The 13,849-nt window shown below is 44.8% G+C and overlaps 11 non-coding genes across 11 annotated transcripts; 6 read left to right on the plus strand and 5 right to left on the minus strand.

Annotated features, from left to right (window-relative positions):
- Window positions 1-454: 454 nt before the first annotated feature.
- Window positions 455-528, plus strand: trnat-agu (transfer RNA threonine (anticodon AGU)). The gene has a single exon. It is a non-coding gene; the product is annotated as a tRNA-Thr (tRNA).
- Window positions 529-1,738: 1,210 nt separating this feature from the next.
- trnas-uga (transfer RNA serine (anticodon UGA)) lies at window positions 1,739-1,820 on the minus strand. The gene has a single exon. It is a non-coding gene; the product is annotated as a tRNA-Ser (tRNA).
- Window positions 1,821-2,931: 1,111 nt separating this feature from the next.
- On the plus strand, window positions 2,932-3,005 carry trnat-agu (transfer RNA threonine (anticodon AGU)). The gene has a single exon. It is a non-coding gene; the product is annotated as a tRNA-Thr (tRNA).
- Window positions 3,006-4,215: 1,210 nt separating this feature from the next.
- Window positions 4,216-4,297, minus strand: trnas-uga (transfer RNA serine (anticodon UGA)). Its single transcript has one exon. It is a non-coding gene; the product is annotated as a tRNA-Ser (tRNA).
- A 1,110-nt stretch (window positions 4,298-5,407) lies between these two features.
- On the plus strand, window positions 5,408-5,481 carry trnat-agu (transfer RNA threonine (anticodon AGU)). The gene has a single exon. It is a non-coding gene; the product is annotated as a tRNA-Thr (tRNA).
- Window positions 5,482-6,691: 1,210 nt separating this feature from the next.
- Window positions 6,692-6,773, minus strand: trnas-uga (transfer RNA serine (anticodon UGA)). The gene has a single exon. It is a non-coding gene; the product is annotated as a tRNA-Ser (tRNA).
- A 1,109-nt stretch (window positions 6,774-7,882) lies between these two features.
- On the plus strand, window positions 7,883-7,956 carry trnat-agu (transfer RNA threonine (anticodon AGU)). Its single transcript has one exon. It is a non-coding gene; the product is annotated as a tRNA-Thr (tRNA).
- Window positions 7,957-9,169: 1,213 nt separating this feature from the next.
- On the minus strand, window positions 9,170-9,251 carry trnas-uga (transfer RNA serine (anticodon UGA)). Its single transcript has one exon. It is a non-coding gene; the product is annotated as a tRNA-Ser (tRNA).
- A 1,109-nt stretch (window positions 9,252-10,360) lies between these two features.
- trnat-agu (transfer RNA threonine (anticodon AGU)) lies at window positions 10,361-10,434 on the plus strand. The gene has a single exon. It is a non-coding gene; the product is annotated as a tRNA-Thr (tRNA).
- A 1,204-nt stretch (window positions 10,435-11,638) lies between these two features.
- Window positions 11,639-11,720, minus strand: trnas-uga (transfer RNA serine (anticodon UGA)). The gene has a single exon. It is a non-coding gene; the product is annotated as a tRNA-Ser (tRNA).
- Window positions 11,721-12,828: 1,108 nt separating this feature from the next.
- On the plus strand, window positions 12,829-12,902 carry trnat-agu (transfer RNA threonine (anticodon AGU)). Its single transcript has one exon. It is a non-coding gene; the product is annotated as a tRNA-Thr (tRNA).
- The last annotated feature ends 947 nt before the right edge of the window (window positions 12,903-13,849 follow it).

The following is a 13,849-nucleotide window of genomic DNA, read 5'->3' on the forward strand; positions in this document are numbered from 1 at the left end:
GACTTCTCTGTTTATTAGTTATGAATCACCTTGAGGTGCAATGGTGGCGTTTGTGACGTCAGATTAAAAGGCAGGCTATTGGAAACACGTTGGAGTCACAGATTCTTTGCACAGAATTGAAACTGAAACTTTTAAGATGGAATATTGTATTTGCTGCATCACAGTAAACAATATCGTGTTGTAACTGTTGGCTTATTTGTTCCCCAGTGTCAGAGGAAGAGTTGTCTGATCCCCCCATTTATTTCATATAAGACACAAACATAGGGTAATCATTCAGAATCACCACACAGATTGACACTGAGATAAATTAAGCGGGAGATACAGAGAGCAATGGGACATATGGCGGAGTGGACAAGAAAGCTGGAGAAATAAGAAACGGCCTGAGAGTCCAGAAGACAGTGACCGGAAGCTGATAGACATCTGTGAGTGGGGGCGAGAAGTTGTGCCAGCATTCGGCCCCGTGGCTTAGCTGGTCAAAGCGTCTGTCTAGTAAACAGGAGATCCTGGGTTCGATTCCCAGCGGGGCCTATTTTTAAAGAATCTCCAGGGGTGAGTTTCTTCTCATGTGAAAAGGGTACAATTCTTTTAAATGTAACTGTACCTGCACCAGTTCCCATTCTGGATGAAGGCTCCAGTGGCTGCGAGCCATGCGTTGAATTTCACCGCCTCTGTATTTCTGCCGGTGCTGATTTTGGACTCTTCACCAAAAATCCCTGTTTCCTAAGCAGTGCCATGCGATACTTTGCAGAGCTCCAGTTGTTGATGTGTGGTGCCGTGCTCGTATAGTGATTAATAATCTGCATTCTGGCCGCAGCAACTTCGGCTCCAAACCGAAACATAACGCAGACTTTTCTTCCGTCCACAATCAATAGCTCTCGTTTACTTTCCCCCTTCAATTTCATTGTAATTTTCCTGCGGTATTTCCTTAATCTAACATTCACTTTCAGCCACTTAAACTGCTAAGTATGCTCTGCTACCACCGCTCTTCCTGGGCCACATGTCCCATACGCCCCAATCTGAGTTGGTGCTTCGAAACCAGTCGATACATTTAGACCTGCGGGACCTCTCGACAGTCAAGTTCTGCGAAAGCAGAGCCGGCCTTCGGAACCAATGCAGCCCGATTATACAAGAAAATTCCTTGGGAAATGAAGCTTCAAACTTTTCAAACAAATCGTTTTATTGACATAATAATACAAGTTTTACAGAGAGAGACTTGTACAACCTCAGTGGTGCAACTCAAAACGCAGAATGTTCAATTCTTCTGCTTCGGGAGAGGGAGAGATGAATTATGAGTTGTTGTCCTCCTTGTTTTTTTTCTGGTCAGTCTTCCAGATCTCCACTCCGTTTGTCTGTCTCCTGGCCTGTCTCCTGGAATGTGTTCTGCTTTTCACTTTAGAATGGCAGCTCTTCTACCATTGCTGCTGACAGAAACCAGCCTTCCAGTGACTTTCCATTCTCTCTCTCCCATGGATACACAGACTGATGCTACCGGACAGCACCGAGTGTATGGGAAGTTACCTCAGAGACTGTCGAGGCCTCCTTATCTGGAGCTTCCAGACAATCTGCAGAAAACCTTTGGAATTCGGTCAGCAAACCTTCTTGAAGTAAGTGATCCAGTTCTCTCGGCAATCCTTTATTTTCCTTAAAACCGGCATTGAAAATTCCAAAATCCTCCCAGAGGGAGCAGATTGAAGAAAATAATTTACTTGACGTAATTAATTATCATAATGAGAAAACCCGCTGCGAGCAGGGCTCGAACCTGCGCGGGGAAACCCCATTGGATTTCAAGTCCAACGCCTTAACCACTCGGCCATCGCAGCCGCGAAAATGTCGGCTTCAAGGTACTAAATTCTCAAATCGCTGACCCTGTTTATTGTTGGCGATGACGGTTTCGTAATATTTACTTTGCTGCAAATTCAGCAAGTCCAGAAGAATCGCAGCGGTCATTACAGTAAAAGAAATCTTCCGATATTTAACGGTATGTAAGACCTTGAGAACAGTATGGAATATTCTGCAGGGTAATGAAAATAAACAGCAGAAAAATTGTGTTCTGCTCCCACATGACACAGATCAGCCACAGCCTCTGCTCCCTGCCCGCCGGCTGCAGAAACCTTGTCTCCAGATTAGAAACTGATTCTAGGTCGTAGATAAATATTCAGGGTAGAGCCTAAACACAGCGGGTGGGATCAAATAATAAAGCAGTTATTTTAGACCAGAGACAGCGATAAATGTCCTATATTGCTCACATGCATCAATTTGTGAATCTGACATTAAATGGGTTGAAATACAGTGGGGGGATTTAAAGTAGATTCGGGCCAATAGTTTCCAAGTTGATCTTTCCTGTGTCTCTCTTGCCTCTCTGCCCCCTTCCTCCCACAGGCTGCCGGTTTTTAAACCTTGTTTTAGATCTGCTGCTTGCTGGGCCAGTGCATTCCACAGTCTCACAACCCTTTCTACAAATACCCTTTCAGTGCTTGACTTCTCTGTTTATTAGTTATGAATCACCTTGAGGTGCAATGGTGGCGTTTGTGACGTCAGATTAAACGGCAGGCTATTGGAAACACGTTGGAGTCACAGTTTCTTTTGCACAGAATTGAAACTGAAACTTTTAAGATGGAATATTGTATTTGCTGCATCACAGTAAACAATATCGTGTTCTAACTGTTGGCTTATTTGTTCCCCAGTGTCAGAGGAAGAGTTGTCTGATCCCCCCATTTATTTCATATAAGACACAAACATAGGGTAATCATTCAGAATCACCACACAGATTGACACTGAGATAAATTAAGCGGGAGATACAGAGAGCAATGGGACATATGGCGGAGTGGACAAGAGAGCTGGAGAAATAAGAAACGGCCTGAGAGTCCAGAAGACAGTGACCGGAAGCTGATAGACATCTGTGAGTGGGGGCGAGAAATTGTGCCAGCATTCGGCCCCGTGGCTTAGCTGGTCAAAGCGTCTGTCTAGTAAACAGGAGATCCTGGGTTCGATTCCCAGCGGGGCCTATTTTTCAAGAATCTCCAGGGGTGAGTTTCTTCTCGTGTGAAAAGGCTACAATTCTTTTAAATGTAACTGTGCCTGCACCAGTTCCCATTCTGGATGAAGGCTCCAGTGGCTGCGAGCCATGCGTTGAATTTCACCGCTTCTGTATTTCTGCCGGTGCTGATTTTGGACTCTTCACCAAAAATCCATATTTCCTAAGCAGTGCCATGCGATACTTTGCAGAGCTCCAGTTGTTGATGTGTGGTGCCGTGCTCGTATAGTGATTAATAATCTGCATTCTGGCCGCAGCAACTTCGGCTCCAAACCGAAACATAACGCAGACTTTTCTTCCGTCCACAATCAATAGCTCTCGTTTACTTTCCCCCTTCAATTTCATTGTAATTTTCCTGCGGTATTTCCTTAATCTAACATTCACTTTCAGCCACTTAAACTGCTAAGTATGCTCTGCTACCACCGCTCTTCCTGGGCCACATGTCCCATACGCCCCAATCTGAGTTGGTGCTTTGAAACCAGTCGATACATTTAGACCTGCGGGACCTCTCGACAGTCAAGTTCTGCGAAAGCAGAGCCGGCCTTCGGAACCAATGCAGCCCGATTATACAAGAAAATTCCTTGGGAAATGAAGCTTCAAACTTTTCAAACAAATCGTTTTATTGACATAATAATACAAGTTTTACAGAGAGAGACTTGTACAACCTCAGTGGTGCAACTCAAAACGCAGAATGTTCAATTCTTCTGCTTCGGGAGAGGGAGAGATGAATTATGAGTTGTTGTCCTCCTTGTTTTTTTTCTGGTCAGTCTTCCAGATCTCCACTCCGTTTGTCTGTCTCCTGGCCTGTCTCCTGGAATGTGTTCTGCTTTTCACTTTAGAATGGCAGCTCTTGTACCATTGCTGCTGACAGAAACCAGCCTTCCAGTGACTTTCCATTCTCTCTCTCCCATGGATACACAGACTGATGCTACCGGACAGCACCGAGTGTATGGGAAGTTACCTCAGAGACTGTCGAGGCCTCCTTATCTGGAGCTTCCAGACAATCTGCAGAAAACCTTTGGAATTCGGTCAGCAAACCTTCTTGAAGTAAGTGATCCAGTTCTCTCGGCAATCCTTTATTTTCCTTAAAACCGGCATTGAAAATTCCAAAATCCTCCCAGAGGGAGCAGATTGAAGAAAATAATTTACTTGACGTAATTAATTATCATAATGAGAAAACCCGCTGCGAGCAGGGCTCGAACCTGCGCGGGGAAACCCCATTGGATTTCAAGTCCAACGCCTTAACCACTCGGCCATCGCAGCCGCGAAAATGTTGGCTCCAAGGTACTAAATTCTCAAATCGCTGACCCTGTTTATTGTTGGCGATGACGGTTTCGTGATATTTAATTTGCTGCAAATTCAGCAAGTCCAGAAGAATCGCAGCGGTCATTACAGTAAAAGAAAACTTCCGATATTTAACGGTATGTAAGACCTTGAGAACAGTATGGAATATTCTGCAGGGTAATGAAAATAAACAGCAGAAACATTGTGTTCTGCTCCCACATGACACAGATCAGCCACAGCCTCTGCTCCCTGCCCGCCGGCTGCAGAAACCTTGTCTCCAGATTAGAAACTGATTCTAGGTCGGAGATAAATATTCAGGGTAGAGCCTAAACACAGCAGGTGGGATCAAATAATAAAGCAGTTATTTTAGACCAGAGACAGCGATAAATGTCCTATATTGCTCACATGCATCAATTTGTGAATCTGACATTAAACGGGTTGAAATACAGTGGGGGGATTTAAAGTAGATTCGGGCCAATAGTTTCCAAGTTGATCTTTCCTGTGTCTCTCTTGCCTCTCTGCCCCCTTCCTCCCACAGGCTGCCGGTTTTTAAACCTTGTTTTAAATCTGCTGCTTGCTGGGCCAGTGCATTCCACAGTCTCACAACCCTTTCTACAAATACCCTTTCAGTGCTTGACTTCTCTGTTTATTAGTTATGAATCACCTTGAGGTGCAATGGTGGCGTTTGTGACGTCAGATTAAAAGGCAGGCTATTGGAAACACGTTGGAGTCACAGATTCTTTGCACAGAATTGAAACTGAAACTTTTAAGATGGAATATTGTATTTGCTGCATCACAGTAAACAATATCGTGTTCTAACTGTTGGCTTATTTGTTCCCCAGTGTCAGAGGAAGAGTTGTCTGATCCCCCCATTTATTTCATATAAGACACAAACATAGGGTAATCATTCAGAATCACCACACAGATTGACACTGAGATAAATTAAGCGGGAGATACAGAGAGCAATGGGACATATGGCGGAGTGGACAAGAGAGCTGGAGAAATAAGAAACGGCCTGAGAGTCCAGAAGACAGTGACCGGAAGCTGATAGACATCTGTGAGTGGGGGCGAGAAGTTGTGCCAGCATTCGGCCCCGTGGCTTAGCTGGTCAAAGCGTCTGTCTAGTAAACAGGAGATCCTGGGTTCGATTCCCAGCGGGGCCTATTTTTAAAGAATCTCCAGGGGTGAGTTTCTTCTCGTGTGAAAAGGCTACAATTCTTTTAAATGTAACTGTACCTGCACCAGTTCCCATTCTGGATGAAGGCTCCAGTGGCTGCGAGCCATGCGTTGAATTTCACCGCCTCTGTATTTCTGCCGGTGCTGATTTTGGACTCTTCACCAAAAATCCCTGTTTCCTAAGCAGTGCCATGCGATACTTTGCAGAGCTCCAGTTGTTGATGTGTGGTGCCGTGCTCGTATAGTGATTAATAATCTGCATTCTGGCCGCAGCAACTTCGGCTCCAAATCGAAACATAACGCAGACTTTTCTTCCGTCCACAATCAATAGCTCTCGTTTACTTTCCCCCTTCAATTTCATTGTAATTTTCCTGCGGTATTTCCTTAATCTAACATTCACTTTCAGCCACTTAAACTGCTAAGTATGCTCTGCTACCACCGCTCTTCCTGGGCCACATGTCCCATACGCCCCAATCTGAGTTGGTGCTTTGACACCAGTCGATACATTTAGACCTGCGGGACCTCTCGACAGTCAAGTTCTGCGAAAGCAGAGCCGGCCTTCGGAACCAATGCAGCCCGATTATACAAGAAAATTCCTTGGGAAATGAAGCTTCAAACTTTTCAAACAAATCGTTTTATTGACATAATAATACAAGTTTTACAGAGAGAGACTTGTACAACCTCAGTGGTGCAACTCAAAACGCAGAATGTTCAATTCTTCTGCTTCGGGAGAGGGAGAGATGAATTATGAGTTGTTGTCCTCCTTGTTTTTTTTCTGGTCAGTCTTCCAGATCTCCACTCCGTTTGTCTGTCTCCTGGCCTGTCTCCTGGAATGTGTTCTGCTTTTCACTTTAGAATGGCAGCTCTTGTACCATTGCTGCTGACAGAAACCAGCCTTCCAGTGACTTTCCATTCTCTCTCTCCCATGGATACACAGACTGATGCTACCGGACAGCACCGAGTGTATGGGAAGTTACCTCAGAGACTGTCGAGGCCTCCTTATCTGGAGCTTCCAGACAATCTGCAGAAAACCTTTGGAATTCGGTCAGCAAACCTTCTTGAAGTAAGTGATCCAGTTCTCTCGGCAATCCTTTATTTTCCTTAAAACCGGCATTGAAAATTCCAAAATCCTCCCAGAGGGAGCAGATTGAAGAAAATAATTTACTTGACGTAATTAATTATCATAATGAGAAAACCCGCTGCGAGCAGGGCTCGAACCTGCGCGGGGAAACCCCATTGGATTTCAAGTCCAACGCCTTAACCACTCGGCCATCGCAGCCGGGAAAATATCGGCTCCAAGGTACTAAATTCTCAATTCGCTGACCCTGTTTATTGTTGGCGATGACGGTTTCGTGATATTTAATTTGCTGCAAATTCAGCAAATCCAGAAGAATCGCAGCGGTCATTACAGTAAAAGAAAACTTCCGATATTTAACGGTATGTAAGACCTTGAGAACAGTATGGAATATTCTGCAGGGTAATGAAAATAAACAGCAGAAACATTGTGTTCTGCTCCCACATGACACAGATCAGCCACAGCCTCTGCTCCCTGCCCGCCGGCTGCAGAAACCTTGTCTCCAGATTAGAAACTGATTCTAGGTCGGAGATAAATATTCAGGGTAGAGCCTAAACACAGCAGGTGGGATCAAATAATAAAGCAGTTATTTTAGACCAGAGACAGCGATAAATGTCCTATACTGCTCACATGCATCAATTTGTGAATCTGACATTAAATGGGTTGAAATACAGTGGGGGGATTTAAAGTAGATTCGGGCCAATAGTTTCCAAGTTGATCTTTCCTGTGTCTCTCTTGCCTCTCTGCCCCCTTCCTCCCACAGGCTGCCGGTTTTTAACCTTGTTTTAAATCTGCTGCTTGCTGGGCCAGTGCATTCCACAGTCTCACAACCCTTTCTACAAATACCCTTTCAGTGCTTGACTTCTCTGTTTATTAGTTATGAATCACCTTGAGGTGCAATGGTGGCGTTTGTGACGTCAGATTAAAAGGCAGGCTATTGGAAACACGTTGGAGTCACAGTTTCTTTTGCACAGAATTGAAACTGAAACTTTTAAGATGGAATATTGTATTTGCTGCATCACAGTAAACAATATCGTGTTCTAACTGTTGGCTTATTTGTTCCCCAGTGTCAGAGGAAGAGTTGTCTGATCCCCCCATTTATTTCATATAAAACACAAACATAGGGTAATCATTCAGAATCACCACACAGATTGACACTGAGATAAATTAAGCGGGAGATACAGAGAGCAATGGGACATATGGCGGAATGGACAAGAGAGCTGGAGAAATAAGAAACGGCCTGAGAGTCCAGAAGACAGTGACCGGAAGCTGATAGACATCTGTGAGTGGGGGCGGGAAGTTGTGGCAGCATTGGCCCCGTGGCTTAGCTGGTCAAAGCGTCTGTCTAGTAAACAGGCGATCCTGGGTTCGATTCCCAGCGGGGCCTATTTTTAAAGAATCTCCAGGGGTGAGTTTCTTCTCGTGTGAAAAGGCTACAATTCTTTTAAATGTAACTGTGCCTGCACCAGTTCCCATTCTGGATGAAGGCTCCAGTGGCTGCGAGCCATGCGTTGAATTTCACCGCTTCTGTATTTCTGCCGGTGCTGATTTTGGACTCTTCACCAAAAATCCATGTTTCCTAAGCAGTGCCATGCGATACTTTGCAGAGCTCCAGTTGTTGATGTGTGGTGCCGTACTCGTATAGTGATTAATAATCTGCATTCTGGCCGCAGCAACTTCGGCTCCAAACCGAAACATAACGCAGACTTCTCTTCCGTCCACAATCAATAGCTCTCGTTTACTTTCCCCCTTCAATTTCATTGTAATTTTCCTGCGGTATTTCCTTAATCTAACATTCACTTTCAGCCACTTAAACTGCTAAGTATGCTCTGCTACCACCGCTCTTCCTGGGCCACATGTCCCGTACGCCCCAATCTGAGTTGGTGCTTTGAAACCAGTCGATACATTTAGACCTGCGAGACCTCTCGACAGTCAAGTTCTGCGAAAGCAGAGCCGGCCTTCGGAACCAATGCAGCCCGATTATACAAGAAAATTCCTTGGGAAATGAAGCTTCAAACTTTTCAAACAAATCGCTTTATTGACATAATAATACAAGTTTTACAGAGAGAGACTTGTACAACCTCAGTGGTGCAACTCAAAACGCAGAATGTTCAATTCTTCTGCTTCGGGAGAGGGAGAGATGAATTATGAGTTGTTGTCCTCCTTGTTTTTTTTCTGGTCAGTCTTCCAGATCTCCACTCCGTTTGTCTGTCTCCTGGCCTGTCTCCTGGAATAATGTGTTCTGCTTTTCACTTTAGAATGGCAGCTCTTGTACCATTGCTGCTGACAGAAACCAGCCTTCCAGTGACTTTCCATTCTCTCTCTCCCATGGATACACAGACTGATGCTACCGGACAGCACCGAGTGTATGGGAAGTTACCTCAGAGACTGTCGAGGCCTCCTTATCTGGAGCTTCCAGACAATCTGCAGAAAACCTTTGGAATTCGGTCAGCAAACCTTCTTGAAGTAAGTGATCCAGTTCTCTCGGCAATCCTTTATTTTCCTTAAAACCGGCATTGAAAATTCCAAAATCCTCCCAGAGGGAGCAGATTGAAGAAAATAATTTACTTGACGTAATTAATTATCATAATGAGAAAACCCGCTGCGAGCAGGGCTCGAACCTGCGCGGGGAAACCCCATTGGATTTCAAGTCCAACGCCTTAACCACTCGGCCATCGCAGCCGGGAAAATATCGGCTCCAAGGTACTAAATTCTCAATTCGCTGACCCTGTTTATTGTTGGCGATGACGGTTTCGTGATATTTAATTTGCTGCAAATTCAGCAAGTCCAGAAGAATCGCAGCGGTCATTACAGTAAAAGAAAACTTCCGATATTTAACGGTATGTAAGACCTTGAGAACAGTATGGAATATTCTGCAGGGTAATGAAAATAAACAGCAGAAACATTGTGTTCTGCTCCCACATGACACAGATCAGCCACAGCCTCTGCTCCCTGCCCGCCGGCTGCAGAAACCTTGTCTCCAGATTAGAAACTGATTCTAGGTCGGAGATAAATATTCAGGGTAGAGCCTAAACACAGCAGGTGGGATCAAATAATAAAGCAGTTATTTTAGACCAGAGACAGCGATAAATGTCCTATACTGCTCACATGCATCAATTTGTGAATCTGACATTAAATGGGTTGAAATACAGTGGGGGGATTTAAAGTAGATTCGGGCCAATAGTTTCCAAGTTGATCTTTCCTGTGTCTCTCTTGCCTCTCTGCCCCCTTCCTCCCACAGGCTGCCGGTTTTTAACCTTGTTTTAAATCTGCTGCTTGCTGGGCCAGTGCATTCCACAGTCTCACAACCCTTTCTACAAATACCCTTTCAGTGCTTGACTTCTCTGTTTATTAGTTATGAATCACCTTGAGGTGCAATGGTGGCGTTTGTGACGTCAGATTAAAAGGCAGGCTATTGGAAACACGTTGGAGTCACAGTTTCTTTTGCACAGAATTGAAACTGAAACTTTTAAGATGGAATATTGTATTTGCTGCATCACAGTAAACAATATCGTGTTCTAACTGTTGGCTTATTTGTTCCCCAGTGTCAGAGGAAGAGTTGTCTGATCCCCCCATTTATTTCATATAAAACACAAACATAGGGTAATCATTCAGAATCACCACACAGATTGACACTGAGATAAATTAAGCGGGAGATACAGAGAGCAATGGGACATATGGCGGAATGGACAAGAGAGCTGGAGAAATAAGAAACGGCCTGAGAGTCCAGAAGACAGTGACCGGAAGCTGATAGACATCTGTGAGTGGGGGCGGGAAGTTGTGGCAGCATTGGCCCCGTGGCTTAGCTGGTCAAAGCGTCTGTCTAGTAAACAGGCGATCCTGGGTTCGATTCCCAGCGGGGCCTATTTTTAAAGAATCTCCAGGGGTGAGTTTCTTCTCGTGTGAAAAGGCTACAATTCTTTTAAATGTAACTGTGCCTGCACCAGTTCCCATTCTGGATGAAGGCTCCAGTGGCTGCGAGCCATGCGTTGAATTTCACCGCTTCTGTATTTCTGCCGGTGCTGATTTTGGACTCTTCACCAAAAATCCATGTTTCCTAAGCAGTGCCATGCGATACTTTGCAGAGCTCCAGTTGTTGATGTGTGGTGCCGTACTCGTATAGTGATTAATAATCTGCATTCTGGCCGCAGCAACTTCGGCTCCAAACCGAAACATAACGCAGACTTCTCTTCCGTCCACAATCAATAGCTCTCGTTTACTTTCCCCCTTCAATTTCATTGTAATTTTCCTGCGGTATTTCCTTAATCTAACATTCACTTTCAGCCACTTAAACTGCTAAGTATGCTCTGCTACCACCGCTCTTCCTGGGCCACATGTCCCATACGCCCCAATCTGAGTTGGTGCTTTGAAACCAGTCGATACATTTAGACCTGCGGGACCTCCCGACAGTCAAGCTCTGCGAAAGCAGAGCCGGCCTTCGGAACCAATGCAGCCGATTCAGAAAATTCCTTGGCAAATGAAGCTTCAAACTTTTCAAACAAATCGTTTTATTGACATAATAATACAAGTTTTACAGAGAGAGACTTGTACAAACTCAGTGGTGCAACTCCAAACTCAGAATGTTCAATTCTACTGCTTCGGGAGAGGGAGAGATGAATTATGAGTTGGTGTCCTCCTTGTTTTTTTTCTGGTCAGTCTTCCAGATCTCCACTCCGTTTGTCTGTCTCCTGGCCTGTCTCCTGGAATGTGTTCTGCTTTTCACTTTAGAATGGCAGCTCTTGTACCATTGCTGCTGACAGAAACAAGCCTTCCAGTGACTTTCCATTCTCTCTCTCCCATGGATACACAGACTGATGCTACCGGACAGCACCGAGTGTATGGGAAGGTACCTCAGAGACTGTCGAGGCCTCCTTATCTGGAGCTTCCAGACAATCTGCAGAAAACCTTTGGAATTCGGTCAGCAAACCTTCTTGAAGTACGTGATCCAGTTCTCTCGGCAATCCTTTATTTTCCTTAAAACCGCATTGAAAATTCCAAAATCCTCCCAGAGGGAGCAGATTGAAGAAAATAATTTACTTGACGTAATTAATTATCATAATGAGAAAACCCGCTGCGAGCAGGGCTCGAACCTGCGCGGGGAAACCCCATTGGATTTCAAGTCCAACGCCTTAACCACTCGGCCATCGCAGCCGCGAAAATATCGGCTCCAAGATACTAAATTCTCAAATCGCTGACCTTTTTATTGTTGGCGATGACTGTTTCGTGATATTTAATTTGCTGCAAATTCAGCAAGTCCAGAAGAATCGCAGCGGTCATTACAATGAAAGAAAACTTCCGATATTAACGGTATGTAAGACCTTGAGAACAGTATGGAATATTCTGCAGGGTAATGAAAATAAACAGCAGAAACATTGTGTTCTGCTCCCACATGACACAGATCAGCCACAGCCTCTGCTCCCTGCCCGCCGGCTGCAGAAAACTTGTCTCCAGATTAGAAACTGATTGTAGGTCGGAGATAAATATTCAGGGTAGAGCCTAAACACAGCGGGTGGGATCAAATAATAAAGCAGTTATTTTAGACCAGAGACAGCGATAAATGTCCGATATTGCTCACATGCATCAATTTGTGAATCTGACATTAAATGGGTTGAAATACAGTGGGGGGATTTAAAGTAGATTCGGGCCAATAGTTTCCAAGTTGATCTTTCCTGTGTCTCTCTTGCCTCTCTGCCCCCTTCCTCCCACAGGCTGCCGGTTTTTAAACCTTGTTTTAAATCTGCTGCTTGCTGGGCCAGTGCATTCCACAGTCTCACAACCCTTTCTACAAATACCCTTTCAGTGCTTGACTTCTCTGTTTATTAGTTATGAATCACCTTGAGGTGCAATGGTGGCGTTTGTGACGTCAGATTAAAAGGCAGGCTATTGGAAACACGTTGGAGTCACAGTTTCTTTGCACAGATTTGAAACTGAAACTTTTAAGATGGAATATTGTATTTGCTGCATCACAGTAAACAATATCGTGTTCCAACTGTTGGCTTATTTGTTCCCCAGTGTCAGAGGAAGAGTTGTCTGATCCCCCCATTTATTTCATATAAGACACAAACATAGGGTAATCATTCAGAATCACCACACAGATTGACACTGAGATAAATTAAGCGGGAGATACAGAGAGCAATGGGACATATGGCGGAGTGGACAAGAGAGCTGGATAAATAAGAAACGGCCTGAGAGTCCAGAAGACAGTGACCGGAAGCTGATAGACATCTGTGAGTGGGGGCGAGAAGTTGTGCCAGCATTCGGCCCCGTGGCTTAGCTGGTCAAAGCGTCTGTCTAGTAAACAGGAGATCCTGGGTTCGATTCCCAGCGGGGCCTATTTTTAAAGAATCTCCAGGGGTGAGTTTCTTCTCGTGTGAAAAGGCTACAATTCTTTTAAATGTAACTGTACCTGCACCAGTTCCCATTCTGGATGAAGGCTCCAGTGGCTGCGAGCCATGCGTTGAATTTCACCGCCTCTGTATTTCTGCCGGTGCTGATTTTGGACTCTTCACCAAAAATCCCTGTTTCCTAAGCAGTGCCATGCGATACTTTGCAGAGCTCCAGTTGTTGATGTGTGGTGCCGTGCTCGTATAGTGATTAATAATCTGCATTCTGGCCGCAGCAACTTCGGCTCCAAACCGAAACATAACGCAGACTTTTCTTCCGTCCACAATCAATAGCTCTCGTTTACTTTCCCCCTTCAATTTCATTGTAATTTTCCTGCGGTATTTCCTTAATCTAACATTCACTTTCAGCCACTTAAACTGCTAAGTATGCTCTGCTACCACCGCTCTTCCTGGGCCACATGTCCCATACGCCCCAATCTGAGTTGGTGCTTTGAAACCAGTCGATACATTTAGACCTGCGGGACCTCTCGACAGTCAAGTTCTGCGAAAGCAGAGCCGGCCTTCGGAACCAATGCAGCCCGATTATACAAGAAAATTCCTTGGGAAATGAAGCTTCAAACTTTTCAAACAAATCGTTTTATTGCCATAATAATACAAGTTTTACAGAGAGAGACTTGTACAACCTCAGTGGTGCAACTCAAAACGCAGAATGTTCAATTCTTCTGCTTCGGGAGAGGGAGAGATGAATTATGAGTTGTTGTCCTCCTTGTTTTTTTTCTGGTCAGTCTTCCAGATCTCCACTCCGTTTGTCTGTCTCCTGGCCTGTCTCCTGGAATGTGTTCTGCTTTTCACTTTAGAATGGCAGCTCTTGTACCATTGCTGCTGACAGAAACCAGCCTTCCAGTGACTTTCCATTCTCTCTCTCCCATGGATACA

This window comes from Somniosus microcephalus, unplaced genomic scaffold, assembly GCF_052327205.1.
Source record: "Somniosus microcephalus isolate GS21.2 unplaced genomic scaffold, FLI_Smic_1.0 scaffold510, whole genome shotgun sequence".
Classification (NCBI taxonomy): Eukaryota; Metazoa; Chordata; class Chondrichthyes; order Squaliformes; family Somniosidae; genus Somniosus; species Somniosus microcephalus.